General features: G+C 47.9%; 1 long non-coding RNA gene across 1 annotated transcript in view; it reads left to right on the forward strand.

The window, feature by feature from the left end:
* Window positions 1–5,921: 5,921 nt before the first annotated feature.
* The window catches only part of LOC147747511 (uncharacterized), a 153,894-nt gene continuing 132,206 nt past the window's right edge, over window positions 5,922–27,609 (forward strand). Inside the window, exon 1 of the long non-coding RNA XR_015299642.1 lies at window positions 5,922–6,971. This is a non-coding gene — a long non-coding RNA (uncharacterized LOC147747511). The remainder of the gene's footprint in view (window positions 6,972–27,609) is intronic.

Below are 27,609 nucleotides of genomic sequence, written 5' to 3' on the forward strand. Positions count from 1 at the left end.
CCGTATATTTAACATTGCGGCGGGTGCTGCTTTAAGCAGCACCCGCCGCAAAGTTAAAAATGCATGCTGTGCATTTGCAGGCACAAAGCAACAGGCACCGCACGGTGCCTGCCGCATTGTGCATGCAAATCCAAGGGGGGTACCATAGGTTACCCCCCCATGTGCAACCCCCACCATGGAGGACCGCAACGGGCCCCCAAAGTAGGAACCGTATGCCTCAATGCCGCCACGGAAAGGCATTCCTCCAAGGCCATCCTAATATGGCTGGCAGTGTCTGATAGACACCGCCACCATATCAGGCCTTTTCCGCCGCGGTCGCAAGGCGACCACGGCGGAAAAGCGGCAGACGGTATTCCCCTCCGCCACGGTCCCCCCCGCCATTGTAATATGGAGGGGGAAGAAAGGTGGCGGATGGGTAAGCATGGCGGACGGATCGCCACTGCCTGCATGGCGGTGGCGATCCGTCCACCATCCTAATGGACCCCTTGATTTGGTCGTGAATTGTTCTTCCCGCTGTTGTAAGAATGCCCCCTCTTGTGTCTCGCCTGTGTGTCTATCATCTATTAAAGCATTGACCCCTCCTCAACCTTTCACACACCTGCATGAAAGGGCAGAGGCAGGTGCTCATAGAAAGACAAGGAAGGCATTTTAAGAGATTAAATATGAACCCTGGTCTCCTTGGTTGCAGTCCTACTGGTCGGAAGGGGCTTGGAATTCCAGAATGAATGATGGATGGTGGCAAATCCCAAGGGTCACATCCTGTAAATACTGGCCAGACCCTCTGGCGCCATCTGATAGCTGTTTAAAACACTGACTTGCAACATTTTATATAAAACCCCTTGATGGGAAAAAAGTATTTTCACATAATTTTCTTAGGAAGTAATTTAGACAGTTCAATTACAATTCAATATACTTTTGCACGGTTATAAATTAAGTGTTCCGTTTTATTTTGCAGCCTTTTTATACTTGCAGAAGAGTTTCGAGAAGTAACAAAGTAGAATGAGTTAACATTGTTTATATTTTCCCTTTGCTAATTACATTATTTACCCTGGCCAACTTCCTGGAATAGTTGCCACCAGTGAGAATTTCCGAGGGTCATGTAAATGTCACGACCATTGGATGGTTTGGCTTCCCAATAACCCAGCGATTTTGAAACTTTGTGTGCTGAGACATTCTTGAGTAAACAAAATGTGTGATACCCTCCTAAATGGCTGGACTGATACTTTTTTAAAACAAATATTGTGTAAAATGTTAAATAGCCTTCTTTTCAGATCTTACCTGACACAGCATATGAACAGTCTATTGCAAGACCTTTTGTTATCTGACATGAGGCTTAAAGACCACCTATTTCTTACCATTTCATTGTCACTCTCATTTGCTTACTTCTTATTTGTCAGCTTCTGTAGGCTTCCTTCCTCTTCGTGCATTTGTCCCTCCCCTGAAGCATGGATGCCTTACGTATGTCCGTCAACAACTTGTTACTCAGGGCTGGCCGGCATGGCTAGCTGGTGGGCAGCCGGGAGGGGGGTGCGGCCGCCAGGGGCTGGAGGGGTGGGCATGTTCTCCATGCAGCCTTCATGGAGAACAGGAGAATGTGCGTGATTGGTTTGGGCGGCCTGAGTGGGCCGACCAAACAGTCATTGCACTTTCAGGAGTGGGCAAACCACTCCTCCCCTGCCCTGCTGCATAAGCATAGCAGCTCCACCTACCTGCCTGCAGGCAAAATAAAAACATTAAATGGTAATAACTACAAGTTATTACCTTTTTTATGTTTTTGCTTCTCGCACTGCGAGAAAGCAGTAGAGCAACGCTAATCCAACATAGCAGAGGAGCAGCCTCTGTTGTTTTCTCAGGGGATACATTTAAGGGGCAAATTGTTTCAGTTTAATCAGTGCCCATACGCAAGACGCGACGCAATGCAGGTTCTATTTTTAATTTTTTTAGCATTCCATTAACGTACCCTCTCCAACCCGTCTTGCTTGTCTCAAATTCCTGTGAATCTTCTCTACTTTCCTAAACATAAGCCTCGATCCAGATGTCTGGACAATTTTTTTTTCATCTATTTCTGCAGCACCGGTTCTACCCATCCCCCCATGACAGACCTTTCTGCCCTCATTCCACACAACCTCACATGTTATCCAAACTGAGAGCATTGAGATATGCACAATTGATATCTTCTTATCAACTTTCAGTGATTCTTTCTAGGTTCTTTCTCATTCTCATATGCAACTATGCTCAGGGTCCACCAGGCCCCTCCTCCCTAATATTTGTCTTGCCTGAACTGAAACACTAAGAGAAAGTCATTTGCCCATGATCATATCATTTAGTTCAGTTGGTGAGCCAGGACTAGGACCACAATCAGTGAACATCTACTTTGCAAAATGTCCAACATTCTGCTTCAATATTCTATAACCAGCTTCTGTGCACAGCAGCGTTTATTCTCAGGTTATAGGGTGAAGGGAAGGGGACTGCAGCAGCCAGTTTTGTCCCTGTCACATGGAAGCCATTTTGGTAGTTTGTTTTGCTTACATGGATGTTGTATGCACTGTGCACTGCCAATCACTGGCTGCTTTTCAGAACCTGAGTGCCTCGGAGGTCTTCAAGTCACCCGGCTTGTGAAGAGTGTGCGAACATGAGGACAAACAAGTTCACATGCCAGCGAGGGTCAAGCTATCCTGGCTGAAGAGGGGTGAAACCCCGAAACCGGTCCTAGGATGCTTGTTTCCAGTCCAGGGAGGACCTGGCCTGGCAGTTCGGGCTGGACTTCTCCCATTGGGCGCAGGGTCAAGATTGATTTGCATATGGCTGGGTCCAAACTGGAACAGCATGGTGAGAAAAAAAAAATATTGATTTAGGCCCAGATCTCTGTACTGGGGTAAATGTATGACATTGTTCTGCGTCCTGTCCATCAATAGTTCTTTTCGCATTTGTCACCCCGAGTGGGACAGGTATGCTCAGACGTGAGTCCTGTGCTCTCCATGCCAATGGAGTCAAGCTATCCTGGCTGAAGATGGGTGAAACCCCAAAACCAGTCTTAGAATGCGTGTTTCCAGTCCAGGGAGGACCTAGCTTGGCAGTTCTGGCTGGACTGTTTCCACTGGGCGCAGGGTCAAGACAGATTTGCATATGGCTGGGTCCAAACTGGAACGGCATGGTGAGCATAAAAACGATGGATTTAGGCCCAGATCTCTGTACTGGGGTAAATGTATGACATTGTCCTGCATTCTGTCCATCAATAGTTCTTTTTGCGTTTGTCACCCCGAGTGGGACGGGTATGCTCAGACGTGAGTCCTGTGCTTTCCATGCCACTGGAGTCAAGCTATCCTGGCTGAAGAGGGGTGAAACCCCGAAACCGGTCCTAGGATGCTTGTTTCCAGTCCAGGGAGGACCTGGCCTGGCAGTTCGGGCTAGACTGTTTCCATTGGGTGCAGGGTCATGACTGATTTGCATATGGCTGGGTCCAAACTGGAATGGCATGGTGAGCAAAAAAACGATGGATTTAGGCTTGGATCTCTGCACTGGGGTGAATGTATGACATTGTTCTGCATTCTGTCCATCAATAGTTCTTTTTGCTTTTGTCAGCCTGAGTGGGACGGGTATGCGCATACGTGAGTCCCGTGCTCTCCATGCCACTGGAGTCAAGCTATCCTGGCTGAAGAAGGGTGAAACCCTGAAACCGGTCCTAGGATGCTTGTTTCCAGTCCAGGGAGGACCTGGCCTGGCAGTTCGAGCTGGACTGTTCCCATTGTGCGCAGGGTCAAGACTGATGTGCATATGACTGGGTTTAAACTGAAACAGCATGGTGAGCAAAAAAACGATGGATTTAGACCCAGATCTCTGTACTGGGGTGAATGTATGACATTGTTCCGCATTCTGTCCATCAATAGTTCTTTTTGCAGTGAGATACCCAAGCCGTATTTATTCTCTCTGAGAAACTTGGACAGCCCTACACTATAGGGAGGGGGGGGGGGGCACTGTTGAGCCGTGAAGCCACTAGCCATGCATACATTTTCCTGTGAGGTAGTGACAAGAATCACAGGTAACTGAGTAAATGCGGGCTGTGGAAACAACTAACCCTGTGTAGTGTTTAACACTTCTAAAATATCAACAGACATATTTTAAAGGTAGGAGTTATTGTCCTGTGCCCTGGCTCTCATGGCCCGTCTTCTATTTCACTGGCACACTGCCCATAATGGCGATTCTTTCCGGTGATGCGCCTCCTACAAATGTGAAGAAAGGTAGGCCCTCAGTTTCTACTCAATTAAAGCAGAACATCCTAAACCTTTATTTGATTTATGCAAAACACCACATATCCTTTCTTTCTTTTTCACTAACCAGATTTCACTAATTTATTTTCTCTTTGATGTTTTACTTGCTTGCTAACCCTCTCTTTCTATCTTCTTAAATCCTCACTTATCTTCTTGCTTCCTTCCTCAGTCTCTCCTTCGCTCGTGTTTTCCTTTATTGATTTTCTCTTTGTCGATTTCTCTCAGCTTGTAACACAGTGGCATTCTGGTACCCCCCTTCAAAAGGGAGTTTACCATATCAGTTTTACACCTGCTCCCCAAGCTAAATCTTACAACAAATGTTATTAAAATCACATAGGCGAATGTCAATGCCAAATGTTACTGTTAATAAAAACCATAATAAAAAGTGTTTTCATATATCATTATGGGTACCGCAGTTATCGAAGTCCAATTTTACTGATGCAATCCATAATTCCAGTAAAATGATTCAGAAAAACACATGAAGCATGTCAGTCACTCACGTATGAGATTGTTTATAGAAAAAACGTTTGAAGTTCTGAGAGCTAAAACAGGCAAAGGTAATAATCTAAGGCAGGGTGATAAAAGTATAATGGTGCAGTTTGCTGGTCTGAGGCGAGGGCAATAGTTAGTCACAGCAGCGTAAGACCTGTGGGTTTAGCCCTGCGTGCAACTGGATGTTTCCAAGTTTCTTAGTGCAATAGCCAGTTATGAGTTTTTGTGAGAGTTACCACAGTGAGAGTTGATGGGGGACATTAAAGGCGAGCTCTGAGAACTTTGACGAATTTCCCGCACTTCGATAAGGATCTTGCATCAGAATGGGAAAAATATATCGCATACTAATAATGCTCGTTTGAGTCAGTGTGTACTTATTTATTGACTGTCATTTGAAATGCTGTCTTGATTATTACCTTAAGGGACACATTTTCTCATCTATCAGGAGAACAACACCGGTCTGGGCAGACAATGGGCGCTTCTTTATCGTACGGGTTTCCTGAGAGATAAAGGTCACAAACAACACTCTTAGGTCACGGGGCTGGACATCGTTTAAATGTAAAACTGCCCATATTCCCCAAAACCTATCTGTGTAGAATGAGAACAAGACGACCAGGGGCTGCACAGCTGCCCAGTGTACCGAGGTGGTTCAAAAGCGCACTCTAAATAGCTTGTGTTTTGTTATTTAAACACGTGAATGGAGCCCAAATGTAATAAAAGCAGCGACCACCGAGACGGTGTGTAGACGTGATTAAGCGGTAACATTTAATAATGCGTGTTTAACTGACCAGTGGATGAAACTGGATTGTGCGACGCAGAAAGCTACCGTCATGTCACACGTTAGTTACCTCACAGTGCATGCTAGGTCACACGCTTTCGTAACAGATGTTCTTGTTCCGAGCGCAGTTAGTTGAGGTGCGGTCAGACAGGTGCCAGTGGGGCCCCGGCTCACACTCCTTTCTTGTCTGCCGCTTTCAACGTGTCAATTCCCGTGCCTCCTAACTTGTCACTGACACTCCATTTTCTCCATGCATGATCCCTCACAGCCGCCCAAGGGACCTACCCGCCTCTGCTTGCTCCCAGACCGCCCCTCGCAATGAACAACGCTCTAAGCTCCGCCCCAACGTTGCCAGCCCACCCGAGGAATGCCGTGCCCCTAATGCACGGGTGATTCGACCGCCCGCTGTCTCTCCAGGATTTCTGGCCCCAGAATTCCATGCCTGTCTTGGCAAATCTCGCTGTAAACCCATCTCACTCTCCAATAACTCCTGCTGGGTTATCCCCGACGCCTCTGAAAACGAATGCCCGTCCATGGACTCGGGAATAATCCGCCCTGCTGCTATTGATCCGGGCATTACCAGGCAGGCACCTGTCCGCCAACGCCGTGCCCATGAGGGTCCACCTGAACCCTCCTCGCAGGTGACAAATCAAACAAATAACTCTTGGATTACATCGACCTCTCCTGTTACTTCTGGGATTATTTGTCCCTCTGCTCTTGCCCCACGCATTACCAGCTCTAAATCTCCCCTTTCTGCAAGGACTGCGGACAGCACGTGCACCCCTGCCACCTTGTCGGTGAATTGTAGCTCCTCGGCAACTCGCCCTAAACTATCCGAACCCACAGCATACTCTTGAGGGCGGGCTCCCCCTGGGTTGAAAAGCAGTGGCGCGGTGTCCTACGTCTAACTTCTTTCTCCCTTTTATATCCACACTTGGCCACACAACGAGCACATATTCTACCGTCTCCTGTACCGTGAAGAGTTTGTATATCTCCTATGGCGGAGTCTTTGTCTATCGTTATCATTAGAAACCCCTTGTCTTCCTGTTGTGTCAGCAATGTTACGTTGTACCCTCAGTTTTCTCGCAGGGGTTTAATTGTAATCCAGAATAATTTGGTTCCCCAACCTGCTCCCACCTCCTCTCAGCCCAGATATCATTTTTTATTCTAATTGACCATTGTGACTGATGGTCCACCTGTTGCTCTGTGACTGTCTAAAGGAAAATATAATCCCCTTTGACCGTGGGTTTCCCACACTCTCCATTTCACATTGTTATGATGGATACCTCTAGTGGACCGTCTTGCAGAAGAATGGCAAAACACTCTTTTCCACACTTGCTCTTGGAGCTGAGCTCATTTCTGCATGTTGCTGGCCTGTTGCTGTAATCACCGACGACGAATTATGGAAGCAAACTGGATTCATGCTCATAAAGGTGAGACGTTCTGGAGGTGCTGTTTAATAGAGGGTGTGTGACATGTGAAAGCCCACATTGGCTCAGCAGATTGCGAACTCCGTATATATATATTTTTGTTTGTCATTGAGGAGGACCTAATGAGAGTGAGAGGTTTTCAGTAAAGTAGGTTCTCAGCTTGTATAATTGAGTACAATTCTTTGTATGCTAATTCAAGAGAGAGACTACCCCCACCACAGTGCATCACTGAATTTATTTCAGACCAGTGGGGGATTATCAGTGATTGATTTATGTGGAATCTGGCTTTTTGTGTCATGTCAGCATTATTCCATTGTCTCTGCTAGAATTTCTTGCAGAGGCTATGTCTGAAGTACAAGGTAATCTCAATCATGGGCCACCTACAGAATAAAATAGTGTGTCAACAGAATATTCTGTCTAGAATATCGTGGACCACAATATCTAGAAGGTAAGTGCAAATATGTCAGTGTAGATTTACTTTTCTTAACTCCACATCTACCTGCCGTGAAGATATATATCATCAATGTACATACATGTGGAGTTATATATAGTTTAACATTGCTTGCCTATAGAAACTTACAGTCACAATATTTTTGTACTTGATATTTTTGACTCAATATTTTATCCACATGATATTTTTCCTCCAATATTTTGTCTAAATACCCTTACGCACTCTCGTAAATGATTATCAGTTTCTCCCTCATCATTTGTAAATTATATTGTGAAGAAACCATTGGTCAGGATGACTTCCAGTGAAGGACATCATCAATATAACAAGCATTGGAAATGCAATAGGTCTCGCATTAGAAAAGTTGGAGCTATTTGTTTTGTAAATGTAATAATATTTTTACTTATGTTGACGTTTTGAAAGTAGTTAATATTTTTTTTGTTTTTTAATAATCACAATGGCTTATAAATGTTAAAAGTAAATAATACTTACCTAATAGTTGTTGTAATTTATAATGGCACTAGATTAAACGTTTGTAATTTAATTTTGTGAATATTATGTTTTTTTTTGTTTGGTAAAAAATTAATATCAAAAGTGTAATAATAATATATATTTTTTTCTTTCGTAATAAAGCTTTAAATATTGAGACATTGCATCTTTGCTGAGAACTGGGACTTAAAGAGTGAAGTGCTTGAATAGATCATGAAATTAGTACGGGTGAAGACAGGTAAACATGTAATTATAGAAGGCGTTAGAGTGATTGAGGCTGGTATAGCGAGTGATGTTGGTATAGTGTTATAGAGAGGGCGGTGTAGTAGTGTTATGTGTTTGTGTATGGGGATATATTGAGTGAACGTAGATTTTGATGCTGGTGTTTGAGTTTAGATTTTGAGTGTGATTTTGTAGTGGTGAAATGGATTTTGAGGTAGTAGTTAGAGAATTGTATTTTGAGGGTGGATTTGGAGTGTTGTGTTCGATTGTTTATGTCAATTTATTATTTGAGGGTTGCCTATGAATTGTATTGTATGTTTTTTTGTGAGTTTTGAGTTTGCAGTTTTTTTTTGTTGATTTGGATGGTGGATTTATGAGTGTTGCTGTGGTGTTGTTGAATGTTATTGTGGAGGTGCTGAGTTGTGCTGTGGGGGTTGTTACTGATGCTGTATTTGTTCTTAGCGGTGCAGTGGTGTTGCAGATTTAATCTGTTATTCTTTTTATTACTATTGTGGTGGTGGAGAGTGTTTTTGTGGTATTTTTGTGTGTTGTTGAGTGGTGCTGTGCTTGTGTTCATTGTTGCTGTGGTGGTGCTTAGTTGTGTTGTGGTGGTGCTTAGTGATGCTGTTGTCGCGAAGAGTGGTGCTGTTGTGTTGCTGAGTGTTGCTGTGGTGTTGCCGAGTGATGGTGGTGCGGCGCTGAGTGTTGATGGTCTTTGCTTTGAGTGATGTTCTGGTGTAGTTGAGTTGTGTTGTTGTGATGTTGAGTGATGCTGTGGTGGTGCTGGTCTTGTGCTGAGTGTTAATGTGGTGCTGCCGAGTGATAATGTGGTGGCGCTGAGTGGTGATGTGTTGGTGCTGAATGATGCTGGGGTGGCGCTAATGGTGATTTCTGGGTGTTGCTGACTGATGCTGTGTTGTTGCTGACTGATGCTGTTGTTGCGTTGAGTGATGCTGGTGTGTCGCGGAGTGATGCTGGTGTTGCGCTGAGTGATGGTGGGGTGTTGGTGATTGCTGCTGTGCTATTGCTGAGTGGTGCTGTGGTGGTGTAGAGTGATGCTGGTGTGTCCGTCCTTGATGCTGGTATGGTTTAGGATAGTTTTTTTGAATCTGATGTTAAGTGACCTTGACAATTTTAGGCCTATACTATTGGCATGACAACCACTCACCAGCATGATACGACGTTTTAGACAAAGTGAAAAAGGTGTTCTGATTGTTCTGCCATTAGATAGAAATTACCTCCATACCCCAAGTATTAAAGACACACAGAACTCAGTCACAGCTGCAGCCATTTTTTTCATAAGATAGACTCCTTCTCAGATTTATGTTCCCACTCTTTTTCCTGTTAAAACACTACTCCCCACTTGTGTTGCTGAGTCCATCGCCCGGTACACAATAGGCTTCAAAACGCAATAAGAAGACAACTTGATTTTGACATAAAAATGGACCCCTTTTGGCAATGTGGGTAGGCGTGGCATTTGGGCACAGGCTTGGCCATGACCCAGAGAAACCTCCCAAACCCAGGCATTTCTCAATGATAGACATGCAGGGGAGGCACAACTGGTTACTTGTGTGAATCCCATTCCATTGTCATACCCAGAAAGCTCTACACACCTCTCACCAAGGCTAAAATCATGCAATTGTCCTCACTTTCTGAGAGGGCACGTTCTAGGATGTGCAGAAATGCACAACATTCTCACCATTCAGCATTCCCATTATTTTCCCTGATAAAAACAGTGCCCCACTTGTGTTTCTCCGTCAGGTAGAAAAGACACAGTGGCTCAAGTTTAATTAAAAATAAAACAATCGGGGGCGTGGCCAAGATGGCGTCGGAGTAAGACGTGCTTTCGAGTCGCTCCGGCGCCCAACCTGCTAAGCATTGTACAGCATCGCCTTCAGGGCGCCAATCAGCTCAGACACGGTAGCAGAAGCAGAGGCCAGCGGCATCGAGCGGAGTGGTCCGGTGTCCCCGGCGAGTCCCGGAGTGGCCGTACAGCGCCGCCAGGTGCCCTTCATCTTCTGGCCTATTGAGCACCGGCCTTGCGTGGGAGCGAAGCCGCCGTGGAGTGCTGTGACTCGGCACAGGCTGGGCGTGGCTTCGCGGAGCGGCGGACGTCTTCTGCCTTCCCTCGCCATCGTGTTCCCTCCTCTACAGCGGGACACTGGTTTGCTGGCAAGCTCCTTGCTTTGAAGGGCTGAGAGGCTCGACGAACGGCTGACCACGTGGAAAGTGAGCCGCGGATCTCTGGCGGGCCGTGCGATCTGACCGCGGCTACTCCTGACCAACGCGTCGGCGCCCTCGACGGCCTCTACTGGGTCGGAGGGTCCTCCCCGTCCCTGTGAGTACTGTACTGCTTGGGGTGGCCTCGTGCCCTGCATCACCTGCGGCTCGGGGCTGTTGGGCCTGTGCGGAGCGCCCGGGACTGGACATTGGCTGGCTCAGAGGCCTGCTCTGCTCTGCGGACTGATTCCCCGGCCAGCACTGCCCGGTGATAGTGGACTACGTTGTGCATTGGCGGTGTCGAGTGGTTGTATTCGTGACCCGGCTGTGTGGAACGGGGACTCCGGGCCTGCTGCCGTCCCTCTGGATCCTCGACGGGAGGCCTCCACGCCGCCATTTTCTCGGGCAGCTGCTGCTTGTGACGCAGGTGTTTTTTGAGCGGCCTACATCTTGGGCGGCCTTGCTCCCACGGCTCCGCCGCGATGTCGAACTTGCCGCGCAAGGGGAGGACAGTGAAGGACGGAGCCTCTAAAGCATCGCAACCGCCATCCTCCCCCGGAGCTAGTGGCTCGACTAGACAGTCGGACGAGGAGGCACCCGCCACCAAGGCGTTCATGTCGGAACTCTTCGCCTCGATCAAGGAGGATATCTCCGAGCTTCGCGCTCAACTAGCGTCGGACCTACGGGAGGTCCGGAGAGATGTGGACGGAATTGGTGAGCGGGTGGCCACATTAGAAGATCATGACCTGAGTATGGCGAATGACGTTCACCAATTGCAACAAGATGTTCTCCGCCTTACTGACCAGAACCTGAACCTGCAGGCATACGCCGAGGACCTGGAAAACCGCTCCAGGAGAAACAACATCCGCATCAGAGCGGTCCCTTGGGATGGGGAGGCTGGAGACTTGAGAGAATATGTGCAGGCCCTCTTCCTACAAGTGCTGGACGAGGAGGAGGTTCAGGAGATCAAGTTGGATAGGGTGCACAGAGTCGGCCTGACCAGGCGGGGTGGCCCTCCCCCGGACATCCTCGCGTGTGTCCATGACTTCCAAACGAAGGAACGTATCCTCCGGAAGGCCAGGGCCATCACCAACCTGCACTTTCGTGACCATCGGCCGCAGCTGTTCCAGGACCTGGCGGCATCCACGCTTCAAAAACGGAGAGAATTCCGGCCAGTGACTGCTTTTCTGAGGGAGCGTGGCATCTCCTACTCCTGGGGTCACCCCTTCTGGATTATATTTAGATGGCAGAACAGGTTGGAGCAGATCCGCTCTCTGAAGGCCACGAGGGAGATGCTGGGGCTAGAGGAGGACCCGTCATCTCAAGCGGTGCAGTCCTCACCGTCGCGGCGGCGACGTCGCTCTTCATCTTGGCACCGGGTTGGCGCTTCCCCGGATCGAATGCGTCCGGACCACTCTATCAGCCTGCAGGAGAGGGGGTCGGCGGTGGCGTCGGTGGCCTCGGCCACCCTTGCGGACACTCAGCACAGCTCTGGAGCGGAATGATCCCTGACTTCTTCGATAGTCGGGCGCCGGAGGGCCTCTGCTCCTACGGCCCTGGGGTATTATGGTACTTTTGGAGAAGACACCCCGGGCCTTGGCCCTGGGGGCCCCCAAACTGGTGCCCCCTCCCCGATTTCAGTCTGGTGTGGACCGTGTGACCTGTGGCCCATTGGAACTGCTGAACTTTCGATTCAGGTTGCGGGCCTTGTGCTCTGTTTTTTTGGTTTTTGGGTTGTTGCAGGGGGGTGGGTCAATTGGTGCTCTGAGTGTGGGTACAGTGGCAGGAAAGTTGGGGTTGGGGTTGGGGGTAAGGGGGGATGTGGTGGCGACCGTGTGTGATGGATGCGTGATGTCTGCATATTTGAAATATAAGCCCAAATAGTCGTAGTCTCCACTTTAGTTGGTTTCTTGGTCTTTGATATACTGTCCAAAGCGGATTGCCTAGGCGATTGTCCCTGCCCAAAAAATGATTTCTAAACTCAAAGGCGTTCATTTTTTTATTTGCAAAAACTTTGGTGTTTTGTTTTTAATACATTTAGGAACTCGTTATAGAAATGTTTGCTCAGGGAGGAATATTTCGGTGCTATTCACCCTTACGTTTTTTCTTCTGCTCTATGATGGTGCCCCCTCGGCTCTTGCGCTTTCTGGAAGAGGGGCCGTCCTAGAAGGCTTGGGGAGAATGCGTGTGGTCCCCTCAGTGTGGTTGTGTCTGGGGTCTTTTTTCTTGGTTCCCTATGAGTGGGTGTCCCCGATGGACTTGGGACCCGGTGTTTGACGGGGGTCTAGAGGTGAAGCGTGGGTGTCTGGACGTATACATGGAGTGGAGTTTTAGTTCCCCATTATGCCTGTTAGCATAGGCACCAGGAACGTGAAGGGCCTCAATTCCCCACAGAAGCGACAGAAGCTTTGGAAGTACATTTCGGACCATCACCTGGATGTGGTCGCTCTTCAGGAAACCCACCTGGCTAGGAGGGACGAAATGAGACTTCGCCATAGGCAGTTCCCCCTTATCTACAGGGCGTCCGCGCCCACGAAGCATAAAGGGGTGGCCCTCCTCTTCCGGGCTTCCCTCCACTTTCAGCCCCTGGGGGTGAGTGTTGATAAGGAGGGTCGCTGGCTGATGGTGAAAGGGACGCTGTATGGTCGCCTGTGTACTTTTGTTGTAGTGTATGCTCCGAATGCGGGTCAGAATGGCTTTCTGCAGGGTTTGTTAGATAAGATGGGTGACTTTCTGGATGGGCACTTAATCCTGCTGGGAGACTTTAACATGGTGTGGGACAGGGACCTGGATAGTTCTGGAGCGCGTAGGGCGGACACTGGCGTCTTCTCGGAGGAAACACAGCGTCAATTGAGTGACATGGGGCTGGTAGACAGTTGGCGCTTTGTCCATGCACAGGCCAGGGACTACACTTTCTTCTCTCACGTTCAACGTTCATACTCCCGCATAGACTACATTTTGGTTAGCCAGGCTCTCAGGGGGGATATACAACTGACGGATATCTTTCCGCTCTCGCTATCGGATCATAGCCTGGTGGTTCTGGGACTACATTGGGCCGCTGGGGGAGATGGTTGGCGGAAATGGTACTTCCCGGCGGCTCTGGTGAGGGATGAGGTGTCTTGTAAGGCACTACGCAAGGCTATTGGTGATTTCTTTCTCCTCAATCCTCCTTCTGACACGTCGGTGTATAACACGTGGGACGCGTGCAAGGCCTCCCTACGGGGTACGTGCCTCGCTCTCAACGCGAGCCTGAATAAATTGCGGCGGGAAGAGAGGGAAGCTCTGGAAACGGAACTTGCCACTTTAGAACAGGCCCACAAAGCGAACCCCTCCAGGGTGACCCTGCGCCCACTGACGGCGGTGCGAGGGAAACTGAAGGCCCATTATAATAACAGGGCGGAATTCACTCTTCTGCGCCTTCGGCGTACCTCCTACTCTCAAGGCAATAAGATTGGGCGCCACCTGGCGCGGCAACTTCGTGACAAACGCGAACGGGATTATATAGGGGGCGTGCGTGACCACGAGGGCCACGAGGGCTCTATTCAGCACAAAGACGCGGACAAGGCGGCCATCTTTGGTCGCTTCTATGCAGCGCTCTACTCTAGCGACGCTCTCGACCCGGAAGCTCAATCCAGGTTTCTGGAAGGTCTGCCTATCCCGAAAGTCTCCAGAGAATGGAATGACTTGTTATCCTCCCCCATCACTCGGGAAGAAGTTTTGGATGCTATCAAGGCCTTGAAGCTGCATAAGGCCCCTGGGCCTGACGGCTATACGGCCCTCTTCTATAAAACGTTCGCACCCGACATTTGCGACTACTTAGTCTCCCTCTTCAACGCGATGGCGACTGATGGTAGAACCACGGACTCCATGGCCGAAGCGTTGATTACTATTATCCCCAAACTGGGCAAGGACCCTACCTCCTGTACATCTTACCGTCCGATAGCGCTCCTCAACCTGGACGCTAAACTGTACTCCTCCATCCTGGCGGGCAGGCTGCAAGACCTGATGCCTGCCTTGATCCATCCTGATCAGTCTGGTTTCATTAAGGGTAGGCAGACTCATGATAATCTGCGGCGCGTCGTCCATCTCATTGAGAAAGCGGAACGGTTCCGCATCCCAGCTGTGTTGGTAGGGCTTGACGCGGAGAAGGCCTTCGACCGCGTTGATTGGGGGTTTCTGCACCGGACGCTGGTGGCCTTCGGGTTCTCGCCCCATTTTATAAGGATGATTGAGGCCAACTATAATAGCCCTACCTCCCGAGTGTTGGTTAACGGCCATAGATCCGGGAGCTTTTGCCATTCCCGTGGGACGCGCCAGGGCTGCCCCCTCTCGCCCCTCCTTTTTGCCCTTAGCATAGAACCATTGGCATTGGCGATACGGGAAAATGAGCGGATTCTAGGGCTCCCCTTTACGGGCGAGCAGCATAAGATCTCGCTCTTTGCTGACGATGTCCTGTTGTCCCTTCGGGACCCGGCGCTGTCGCTACCCCATGTCCACTCGGTACTCTCTGAATATGAAGCGGTGGCGGGATTTAAGGTTAATTTTGACAAGTCCTACATCTTAAATCTGACCTTGCCACCGGGGGAGGTGCAACAGATCCGGCTGCTTACTCCGCTCTCATGGACGTCCTCATCCTTGCTTTACCTGGGAGTGCGACTGACTTCTACCATAGGTGCCTTATTCCAGGCTAACTTCCCCCCGATGTTGGCATCGATTCAGGCAGAATTGGACCGGTGGAAGCCCAAATTTATCTCATGGCTGGGTAGGGTTCATGCACTCAAGATGGTTCTTCTTGCCAAGCTTCTTTATCTTTTTCAAGCCTTGCCTATCCCGATAGGGCTGGACTACTTTCGTCGGCTGAAGACCGTGATGCTGAAATATGTCTGGCAAGGCGGCCGGGCGCGGCTTCCGTTTACGGTTCTCCGGCGCCCGCGATTGGAGGGAGGAGTGGGCTTTCCGGACATGCATTTGTATTACAAGGCTGCCCAACTGAGAGTACTGGTGGAGTGGTCCCAACAGCTTTCGGAGAAGCACTGGCTCCACATGGATCGTAGTGTGGGGGGTCGTTCTGTCTGGGACCTGGCCTGGAAGCCTAAGGTGGACCGACCCAGAAACGCATACATTAGCACTCCCACCAGCATGGTGTTGAAGGTTTGGGACACGGTGAGTAGCGATGACCGGTGGACCACATTCCTGTCCCCGTTCACCCCGATCCATTTCAATCCGGCCTTTCCCCCGGCGTTGACGGAGGGTCCCTTTGAGGCTTGGAGGGAGGGTGGCTGTAGGGCCCTCACCCACCTGTTCCATGGCACCGAACCCCTCACTTTCCACAACTGTATGAGGGATTATGGTGTTCTGCCGACGGAGCGCTTTAGACATCTTCAGCTCCTGCACTGGGCGACGTCGCCTGGTGTAGTAGATGCCGCTACCAGACCCTTGACGAAATTCGAAACTTTCCTCCTTCGCACATCCACCATGAAGGGAGCGATCTCTTTTCTATATGGGCTGCTGCTAGACACTACTATGTCTCCACGGCCGCGATATCAGGATCACTGGGAGACCACACTGGGGAGGGACATTTCCGACAGCGAGTGGAGGAGCTTATGGCCGGACGTGACGACACATAACCATTCTACCGACCTCAGGGAGGCCCATATGAAGCTCCTCTTCGACTGGTACTTATATCCATCTAAACTACACCACATATTTCCAACGGCTTCGGATAGGTGTTGGCAAGGCTGTGGGATGTTGGGGGACTTTAGCCATACATGTTGGGACTGTCCCACCATCCGGCCGTTCTGGGCCGAGATTCTCTCCCACATTAAAGATATTTTGGGTTACCCGCTCCCCGATTCCATGGATTTTGTTCTACTAGGCCTTAGGGACCCATTGCTTGAACACCAGACTAGGGCGGATAAGCGCATTATGTGGTTATGTTTGGGTGCAGCTAAGTTGACTTTGGCAAACGCTTGGAAAAGCCCGTCTGCTCCCGCTGTCTCCTTGTGGCATGCCCGGCTGTGGCGTTTGTTGAGCTTGGAGCGTCTTTCAGACATCTTCCTAGGGAATTTAAAAAACTTTATGTGCAATTGGGGCCCCTTAGTGAAGTTTTTGTCCCGAGGCCTGCCTTCGGCAGTTTGTCCGTCAGCGCTGCGGGCACTCCATCTTTTCCAAATTTGATTACAGTTGTGTCTGGTGTGGATTGTGTGAATGCTGGTCGCCACCACCGGGTGAGAGTTGGGTGTTGGGGAGGGACGGAGGGTAGGGAGGGGTAGTTGGGGAGGTTCTTTCTTTTTTTCTCTCTTCTGTTGCGACTTGCCGTGCCCTCGGAATGGACACTATAGCTCAGGTGGGGCTTGGGCTGCTCTTCCCGGCTGGGGACAAGGCATCCACTGTTGGAGTTCCAGGTACGATTTGGATACTGTGGCGGACGGGCCTTCGTGTCCGCGCTTCCGCCGCTTTACCTGGCTACCGCTATCTTTGATGTGGATTTTGATGCCCTACTGCCCCTCCCTTTGCGAACATGTTCCCTTTTTTGGCACCCCCTGTGTGGGGATCTGTGGCGGAATGTCGCCTGTTCTTCTTTCCTTTCTCTTTCTTGATCCCTTGCTCTGTTCCCCTCCCCTTTTCTATTTCCACCTTGCATACTACAAAATAAAATTTTTATAAAAAAAAATAAAACAATCTTGGGGTATTGTACTTCATTGGTTGCCAACTGTTAGAAACATTTTCCAAATTAGATGTAACAATTTGAACAGTTGCATAGTGAAGTAATGAGCCATGGGAGGTATGAATCATGCACAGCCATTTGAAGGTGCATACTAACTATTAATCTGACTACTCAATTTTCCCAGAAATTCATTTTTGTGTGGCGTGAAATTGAACAAGTTGGAAATTACAGGCCTGGCTGACATGGGCATTGAGGACAGTAATAATAATTCTCTGGTCTTTTTCCTCGCATGGTGCAAACTCTGCATCAGTGATATGGGTTACTAATGTTGTCACTTGTGGGACTGCAGACAGCAAAGTGCTTATCCTGCAAACTTGCAACCCCCTGTAGAACTGATGAAGGATATGTTTCACCATTTACAGTAGTAAGATCGCCAACTGAGAGTCAAGGAAAGGAATCAGTCTTTCCAAAAAATTTAAGAAGAATCTAATTACAACTACCTCTTTTGAATATCTGTTCATGGAATGTACATGGTTTGAGTAACATCTTACAAGAGGAGGATACAAGATCCTTTTTGCAGAATTATGATCTCATTCTTCCACAGGAAACATGGTGCCTGGAGGCACTGTACGTAGTGGAGGATGTAGGGTTTCATAGCCCAGTGGAAAAATCCCAGAAATAGGGTCACCCAAAAGGAGGGCTCACTGCCTATTGCTTAATTAAATACAATTGGGTTACGGAGCAATTGGATATTCTCTTAACTGGCTTCAAGTTATCAAAGTTATCACATTTGTTTATTTATTTATTTGCAAAGTTTAATTTAGCGCTGGCTAGACCCGGAGGTATCAGAGCGCTTTACATGATGATCAGCAAGGTACAGATTACATGATTAGTTCAGTTATAGAATCCAAGTATCGACAAAGTAGAAAGATAAAGGAAAAGAAACATAACGGGTAGGTGAAGAAAACAATGTCTGATGTCTGGCTGGGTAGGTGACGGCCGAGGGGGTGAACCAGGGCCAAACTCCTCTATAGCTGCATAGGACAGCTCCAGCGGGCATCGGCCATGGTTGTTCGGACTCAGCGGTGAGAACAGACAGTAGAAAAACATGGGATTACACAACAACATAAGTTATTTTCACAATATATGGGAAAGAAAAAAACATCTTATGTGGAATGGAAGGTAGAGGAGGAAAGGTAAACAGGGGAAAAGGAATGCAGATAGCATCAGGCAGACCAGAGGGGGGAAGGGACTTCAGGGGAAACAAGCTGTCAAAGTGAAAGATAGACAAGACTGTGAAGAACCGTTAAAAACAATGTCCGATGTCCTTCTGGGTAGGTGACAAATGAGGGGGTGAAACCATAGCCAGACTCCTCTATAGCTGCATAGGACAGCTCCACCAGGTAACGGCCAATGGTACTCGGGTTCAACGGTAAGTACAAACAGATTCGGTTTTCGCCCATGGGGCATCATCATAGTTCAATCGAAGGCATCGGACCAGGTGTAATTGGGAAATACCATCCACTTTGTCCTCCCGCTAGCCCCATGAGTGGAGAGGTGAAAGAAACAGATTATCAGTCCTCAGGTGGCTTTCTCCCAGAAGCGGTAGCCCAATGCTGAGCGCTATCAGTGTTTGATGACCTCTGGGGAAGGCCACGATCCCCTCCTTTTTTACATTCCTCATGCTGCACTGCGGAGCTAAATGTTGCAGATGCACTTTAATGCAGTGACCCCTTCAATTAGGAGATCCTCTGCAGCGTGTCAGGCCTCCATCTTGGGGTCAGGCATGGCCAGGCATGGGTCTGATTAGCTGCCGTTCCTGATAATGCTCCTGATCCCAACCAGCTGTAGAGTATATGCACCAGTAAACAAATAAAGAGCTCGCACAGTGTGAGGTCCGGAGCTGCTTGCCACTCACACAACCTCTGCCACAAGGGAAATGCACCTCCAGCTGCCCGTTTAGCCAATCCGCCTTAGAGTTCAGTCCCAGGCAGCCCGGGGTCTCACCAGGCACCATGCACACTGACCTTGCTCTCCGGTCTTGGAATCCTACTTGCTGTGTCTTCACTAGTTTCTCTAGCACTCCGGTTGTACAGCCAGGGTCAAATTCTCTCTTCCACTACACTCGACCCGGCCGTGTAAGGGTGTGGCGTTGGGTTCCCAAGGCCTACATGCTCCGAAGATAACCCACTTACACCGAAAGAACTGATGGCACGGAAACTGAAAAATGCAAAGAACAAGTTTATTAAAACCCCATGGGGTGGTGGTACATTCCTACAGCACCCTTCGGTAATGCAAGAAGTATCACACCGAACATCGGTGTGACTTACTCTTTAATACAGTTTACAGGTAATAAAACAATGGGCGGCACAAAGTTACAAGCGTTATGTACATATAAGGTCATCTTTGGAACACCGCCAGCTCATTGGAGGGGTTACAACTCCGCTGGTCAGTTTAGGCGGCACATTCCAGAGGGGTGACTGGTCAATGGGGACTGCGCATGTACAGGCTTGACCAGTACTAAAAATAGCCTGTTGCTGGGCAAACTCAAGTGGTCAATGGCACGGACAACGGACTAAAGGCCATGCTGGCCACGAGGCCGCTTATGATCTAAGATGGCCGCCGTAACACACAAAATGGCGTTTCCGAATATGGCCAATTTAAGCGGGAAACGTGTAGCACAGCTAAGCGCTAACTGGGCCATCGTCAAATTACGACAGACGACCCTTTTAGCGTTTAGCTGAAGCTACCTCATAGTGAACATAATCTGGGTGTTCATCTTCGATATCGATCAACATTATTTGGGTTACTTCTTTATGAAGCATCATTTTGTCATGAGCAAGAGCTCGTCTTGATGGTATACAAGCCGATAGGCACATAGAACACAAAGCTGGACCACATTGAATGCATAGGCATACGCCAAACAGTATCCCCACAATAATACATAGAATCGTTAGCAATTTCCAACCCCAAGTGGTAAGCATTGACCAGAACCTCCCTGAAAGAGTCCAAGTTCCATTATCCGGGTGTATTTCCGCAGCTATCTTATGCAGTTTCGAAATGGCATCATAAACGGATGGTGAATTGTCAGGTACATAAACACAACAGCTGCTCCCGATTATTCTACATGCCCCCCCACGATCAGCTAGAACTACGTCTAGAACCATCCTGTTCTGTAGCGTAACAATCCTAGAAATCTGAAGTTCCTCAGTAATATTTCCCAATGCAATAGCAGTATCATTCGCTACAGCCTCAACTACACGGGTCAGTCGTCGTATCTTCCGACTATTCAAAGCAGCCCCAACAAAGGAAAACAGTCCAAAATTGAAATCCACATACTGTTGCAAAGCAGTGTCTGTCTGGTCAATGTCATCTAAAACAACAGCACGTTTAACACGGTTCAGTATGAAATCATGGTACAAAATATAATCATTATGGTACATTGGTGGGGCAATGAATACAGGAGGTAGTACAAAAGATACATAGCAAGTACCTAACCATCCCAACGGGAGCTGATGATAACCCTTCGTTCCGCAAATAAAATACGTATTTCGTGATGCTACAAACGATATGCCATTCGGGCTGTCAAACGTTATTGTGGTATTGCATTCGCTTTTCCCAACCGAGATCGTGCCTTTATTACGTATACACAAATCAGCTTTTGTGGCAATGACATTTATAACATGCGAGCTGGAAACATTAATGTTACGTTGGTTGCTGTAAACACGTGGGGCAGATATATTGTCAGGGCGGTACTCCTCCCATTCAAATCGAGTACCCTCAGCTCGCGGATACCCATCCCGGTCGTGATAACATACTTTATTCAAACGGAAAAGCACCCCCCCTTTTGTTGGCCATCTCAAAGTGAAGAGCAGAGTGTACTAGGCATTGCAGGATCCATTATGTGAGAACGGGAGTGGAATGAGTGGGGTGCCCCCTTTCTTCTGGTGCCCGGGCAGCATCCCACACACCCAACAATTAGACGTATTTGTCATATTATGTGTATGATGCAAGATCTGAATAAAGCTATTGTTCAAATAAGTCTGTCGGTGCCGTTCTTCATGGTAAGGCAAGGTGAAGTGAAAATGTTCAGATAGAGCCGAGGCGGTCGGCAGCAAATGTTCACGTGCAGGCACCACAAGTTCAACTAACCAGGCTATCACTGCTATCACCACAATCGTTAGGACAAAAAGGATGGCACCAAGTATTCGTTTATCCCGTGATGCAGAAGACGCCATAGTTCAATTATAGTTCAAAGTCTTAAAAGTTCAGAAAAGTTCAGAAAGTTCACAAGTTCTCAAATGTACATATGTGTGTATTACACCTAAAAAGGAAAAATACGGTGCTGAGCTCCGAGGTAGCCGTTGTTTTCTTCTCCGGGGTCAAGACGGGTGTCGCTACTCTTGGCAGAACTGATCCCCCCCCCTTGAGATTCCCGGTTTCCGTTTCACAAACCCGAGAGCGGTAACCAACCAGTCTCGAAAAAAACAAAAAATCTTCCTATCGCGGCCGCAGATTGTAGTGCTCTCGTCCAGAAACAGTGTGGTCCGGGAAGGCCCCCTCAGCGTCGGCCGATGTCACAGCTGGGCTCTTTTCCTTCTCCAAAATCTCTTGGAAGTCGGTCAACACAGCAGGATTCACCAGATCAGGAGAGACACGACGGCAATGTGTCGAATGAATCCACCGCTTCCTATTGGTCACTCGTACAGCTGTTCGAGTAGCAAGGAGGACCTGCTCGGGGCCTCTCCACCTCGGTTCCAAGCTGTTTGCCCTCTCAAACGATCGGATCATAACATGGTCGCCAGGGCGGAGATCATGGCCTTCTCCAGTAGAATTATCAGGGAGCGCTTCTCGAACCTGTTGATGAATAGAAAGCAAATCATTTGTTAAGCGTGCCAAATAATCATTCATCATTATACAAGGCACATCATGTATCAATCACGGCTTAGGCACCCCCCAGATATTCATAGGCCTTCCGAACACCACTTCATATGGTGTGAGGCCTGTCCGAGAGTGGGGCACTGATCTAAGAGAGAGTAATGCTAGCGGTAAGGCATCCGGCCATTTCAATGACGTGGACGCCACGATCTTAGCCAGCTTTAGTTTCAACGTGGCATTATACCGCTCGACAAGACCTGCCGACTGAGGGTGGAACACAGCATGAAACTTCTGTTGGATCCCTAACCCCTTCAGCACGTATTCCACAATTTTCCCGACAAAATGAGGCCCATTATCGCTCCATAAAAATTTGCAAACTCCAAAGTGAGGAAAATACTCCTTGAGCAACACCTTAGCTGTTGTTAAAGCTGTATTATCTTTCGTGGGGAAGGCTTCAACCCATTTGCTAAAAGCGCACACCACCACTAGAACATACTTAAGGTTATTGCAGCGCTCAAGCTGGATGTAATCCATTTGGAGTACCTCGAATGGTGCAGAAGGTGGAACGAACCCTCCTTTCGGAGTATGGGTCCCCTTAGCAGGATTGTGCTGCAAACATATCAGACAGGTCTGCACTACTCTCTTAGCAGTATTAGCAATCTCGGGATGCTCCCAAACTCGTGTTAACAATCGAGTAATTGCAAGAGCCCCCACGTGCGCTAACCCATGTGTCATCTGGACCATCGCTTGCAAGTAAGCTGCAGGCAATTTCCATTTCTCCATATCCTTGCTTCTCCAACACCCTTCATCGTCTAGCACCCCATCAGTTGCCCATGCCGCAAGTTCTGATTCAGTAGCTGATTTCTGAATGTCTAATATTTCCGCTCTAGCATCATTCCATCGCTCTGCTTGGGATTTTGTCACGTACATGGGGGAGTCAGCTCGGGACATAGCCGTTTGTCTCGCTATGCTGTCCGCAAAGGCATTTCCCTTTCCCACTTCATCAGTGATCTTTTTATGGGCGCTACATTTTATGATCGCTACTTTCTTTGGGAAAAGCAACGCATTTAGGAGATCACGCACCAACTCTCCGTGCATAATGTGTACTCCATGAGAAGTTAAAAACCCACGCTCTCTCCAGAGTAGACCGAAGTCATGGGCCACTCCGAAGGCGTACCGGCTGTCTGTGTATATGTTCACACATAAGCCAGCACTCAATTCGCAGGCTCTTGTCAAGGCTATCAGCTCCGCTGCTTGAGCCGATTTCTGTGGTATTCTAGCTGTTTCCACCACTGTCTTAAGTGTCGTTATTGCATAGGCTGCGGAAGTCGTGCCATCTGGCAGCCTCAAACATGATCCATCAACCCACAGTTCCCCATCCACATCTGGAAGTGGCATATCCTGTAGGTCAACACGACCCTTTGTCTGTTCCTCGGTCAGGAAAACACAGTCATGATGTTTTTCTTCCTGACCCTCCTCGACCGGATAGGGCAATAAAGTGGCAGGGTTCAGAGTAGCACATCTTTTTAGTGTGATATGTGGCGCCAACAGTGTAAGCTCATATCCTGTTAACCGTGCACTCGTGAGATATTGGGTCTTTGTTTGATTTAGCAGGGCATCCACTGCGTGAGGAACTAACACCAACAATTTGTGCAATAACACTATTCCCTCACTCTGCCGTATCGCTACTGCTGTTGCTGCAACTGCTCGGAAACACCCAGGTAACCCTCGCGCTACAGGTTCAAGAATAGCAGAAAAGTATGCGCATGGCCTCTGCTTGTCCCCGTGTGTCTGCACTAACACTGATAACGCGCACCCATCTTTCTCGTGCACGTACAATGTGAAAATCTTCGTATAATCTGGTGTACCTAACACGGGTGCAGAGCAAAGGGCTTGTCTCAGTTGATCAAAAGCATTTTGACATTCATCTGTCCATTCAAGAGGCATTGGTGTAGTTTTGGACAGTAACGCTAACAAAGGCTTGATAATATGCGAAAACCCCATTATCCACTGCCTACAAAAGGACGTTAACCCTATGAAGGCGCGTACATCTCTCTGTGTGCGGGGGACTGGTGTATCTAAAATCGCCTGAATTCGATCTGATGTCAATGCACGCCCCTCCTTAGACAAAAGATGACCGAGGTAGGTCACCTTGGGTCTACAGTATTGTAGCTTCTTCTTAGAAACCTTGTGATTATGCTGTGCCAAAAAGGAAAGCAACGCAATCGTACTTTCCTCACATTGCGTGTAAGAATCTGCAGCAAGCAGAAGGTCGTCCACATATTGGATCAGAACAACCCCCGATTGCAACTCAAAGGAATCAAGCTGTCTTTTCAAAGCCTGGCTATAGATACTCGGGCTCTCAGTGTAACCTTGGGGAACACGACAAAATCTATACGATTTATTATTTAACGTGAAGCCAAACAGATATCTGCTATCGGGATGGACAGGGATGGAAAAGAAAGCGTTTTTCAAATCAATTACACTAAAGGTCGTTGCCGTTGGTGGTACCAGCGTAAGCAAGGTCGTAATATCGGACACCACTGGGTATTGGGGAATGACAATTTTGTTGATCTCTCTCAAGTCAATAATAAAGCGATAGACTTTGTCGTCAGTATCTCTCTTAAGGATCGGAAGAATAGGGCTGTTACAGACATTATAAGGAACCTCTTCCACCACCCCTGCAGTTATCAAATCCTGGACAATGTGAGTCAGGGCAATTTCAACTTCCCTTGAAATCTTATACTGTGGCACCCGTGGCAGAGAGGCCCCCTCCTTAACAGTAATATGAATAGGTGGAACACGCATCTCCCCCACATCCGTGTCTGAGGTCGCCCATAACGTGTGCGGGAGAGAGGCCAAAGCTGGAATGTCTGATATGGTATAGAACCTGTTCGGGTCAGGGTAATTGTCATTCAAGATAACCCGCACACCTTCAGGAGCGCACCGTATCGTTGCTCGAAAGTATTTAAGCAAATCAATGCCCAGGATATTATCTGGTGTATAGGGCGATAACAAAAATTGACCAAAACTAAAAAATTTGTCAAGACAAAGTACAAGGGGTTTGGACAAAGGGCTAGGGGAGGGTGTGCCATCGAACCCTACACATGTTATCATTTCGCCGGACAGGGGAGCCCTCGGAACCAATTTCTTTGACAAAGCGCTACGAGTAGCTCCAGTGTCGACTAGGAATTGATCAGTAGAACCCAAAATGCCCGCTGTTACATATGGACCTTCCTGATCTACCGGCACTTCAATTGGTTCCGCACCCCATCCTACGCAGTCCTATGCATGCACATAATCCTGGTGCTCCACATTCTCACCCTCTGAAATCTGATATTGGTTCCGTCTATCAAAAGTATTTCGTTCATCCTGGCCACGGCCCCCTTGATCAGCCCTTCCACGATCACCTCCACCACCTCTCGCCCCCGTATAACCGCCCGCGACCTACCACCTCCTCGACCACGCTGGCTACGTTGTTCCCGAAGTACCGGACAATCCTCAGCCCAATGACCAAACTCCTTACAATAAGCACATTGATCCTCCGCAATATCCGTACGACCATACGACGTATTTCCTCCACCTCGTCTACCTCTGTCGTTCCCTCTACCCTGTGTTCCACGAACCTGGGCCAACATCACCTTCGTTTTCAATTCTTTCGCTTTTTTATCAACACTTTCTTTAGCCTCCAACTCCTGTCGCTCATAATACTGAGCCATAGTCAACAAAGACGCAGGGGTCGCCGTGGCCCAGGAACTTTCACTCAATTTCAATTGTTTTGCAATCTCCGGCAGGAGATTAGCCACATACTTATCTACAAACAAATGCCGACCTGTATCGTCTGTTAAAGATTGACCACTGTAATCGTGAAACGCCTCTTCGAAGCGTGTAAAGAAATCTGAAACCGTTTCATCTGGATTTTGTTTACACGAAGCTAACATGGTCCAATCTATCTTTTTAGAAGGTATGAGCGTTTTTAATTTAACCAAAATAGCCGTTGGGAGGTCTAAAATCAACTGGCAAGGCTTACATGCCGGTTTCCTCTCTAAGTCAGCTTGATTTATCTCTTTCCATGTACCCCCAAGTATTGTCTCATCATTATTTTTACGAATTTGTCTCCACATGTCAGGCGGAAGTATTAACCCAAAAAACAAATCTATGTCAACAAGAGTCATCACACAAGACGAAATAGCCCCTTCCACCCCTTTATAGAATGCTGCTGGATTTTTACGAAGGTCGGGTAAAGAATTTTTCAATGCATAACATCCGCTCTATTCCAAGGCGTATACACCCAATTATATACAAAGTACCCCTTCGCATCCTTTGACCTTTTATCATCATCTGTACCTTCCCTCTTCGGTGGAACATACAAAGGTGCGGCTTCACGCATAGGCATAACATGCATTGCAGAACTCTTATCTGAACCCCGGAGAGAACACTCCTTAGATTGCCCATCAGATTCCGGCCCGGACTTCTTATTCCTTTTCCGCTCGTCCCGCAATCTGATAGCCTCATCTCGCAGCTGGATCAATTGATTGTAAAAGGCATCGACATCTGCAAGAACAAATACACCTGTATCTAGATTCTCACGATGAACTGACACAGCCTTAGGTTCTAGCGTAGCTGAAATTTTACGATATGAGGTAACAACTTCATCTGCCAAAGTAGCCATAAAATACAGTAACTCTTGGTCTGTCCAAGTACCCCTTTCAGAAATAACTTCATCAGCCTGAGAAACATACTTCGTGTTCACTCTACGAGCCCAACTACGTAAATGTGCGGATCTCTCCGCCGAAAACCTGAGACCAGATACACCCTTCTTTCCCGACTTATCCTGTCCGTCCTCATCCGATTCTGCAAGTGGAGCCGTAGACGAGACGTACGGAGGCGGTGATCGATCTAGCAATGAAAAATCATCAATTTCATTATTAAGGACAGGATAAAGTGGTCGACGAATAGGGAATTGACCAGTCGTTTGCAATTTACGTTCCCGTTCCTCCCTCTCTTTCTTTTCCTGCTCCTCTTTTTCCTCAAGCTGTAAAGCCTTATCCCGAGCAGCCTTGCGCTGCTCTTTGTCCGCCAAGGCAACTTCACGCTTCATTCGTTCACGCACCGCTTTCTCCCACATTCGTACACAATCAAACATGTTCTGTCTAGACCTTCGCTGAAACAAACATTGCTCCACAAACTGTACTTTGCGTAAATCGAACGACCCATGTAGAGGCCATTGCAATTCAGGATCTGACTTGGTGTACTTATTCCATAATTTACTGTACATTATAGGTGGAAGCAGTGTAAACAGATTGGCAAATAGTCAACATAAATCAGGGAAGAAAAGTAAAAAAGACACCAAACTAGTGATTAAAAAAGTATGAAATTTCATTTAATTTAATCCACCAAAAATCCATGTTTAAAAACAATTAATAAAATAGAGAAATAATACACAATAAATTTGTTAAAAAGACAACAACCTAATACAGTATTCAATATATCCCATAAAAATTTTTTTTCTTTATAACATAACATATATTTTGTGGCAAACAGGTAGTATTGTTCGACGCGCGTTTCGGCGTTGTTTAAAACGCCTTCTTCAGGAACCACAATGTTATCTGAAAGATATATTAATATGAGAGAAAAACAGGGATCAAGTTATTGTACATAGATATATAAAAGTTTTTTTCAAACACAAATACAAGTTTCTCAATTAGTTAAGGTGT

The sequence above is a fragment of the Lissotriton vulgaris genome, chromosome 1_1 (genome assembly GCF_964263255.1).
Source record: "Lissotriton vulgaris chromosome 1_1, aLisVul1.2, whole genome shotgun sequence".
NCBI classification, from domain to species: Eukaryota; Metazoa; Chordata; class Amphibia; order Caudata; family Salamandridae; genus Lissotriton; species Lissotriton vulgaris.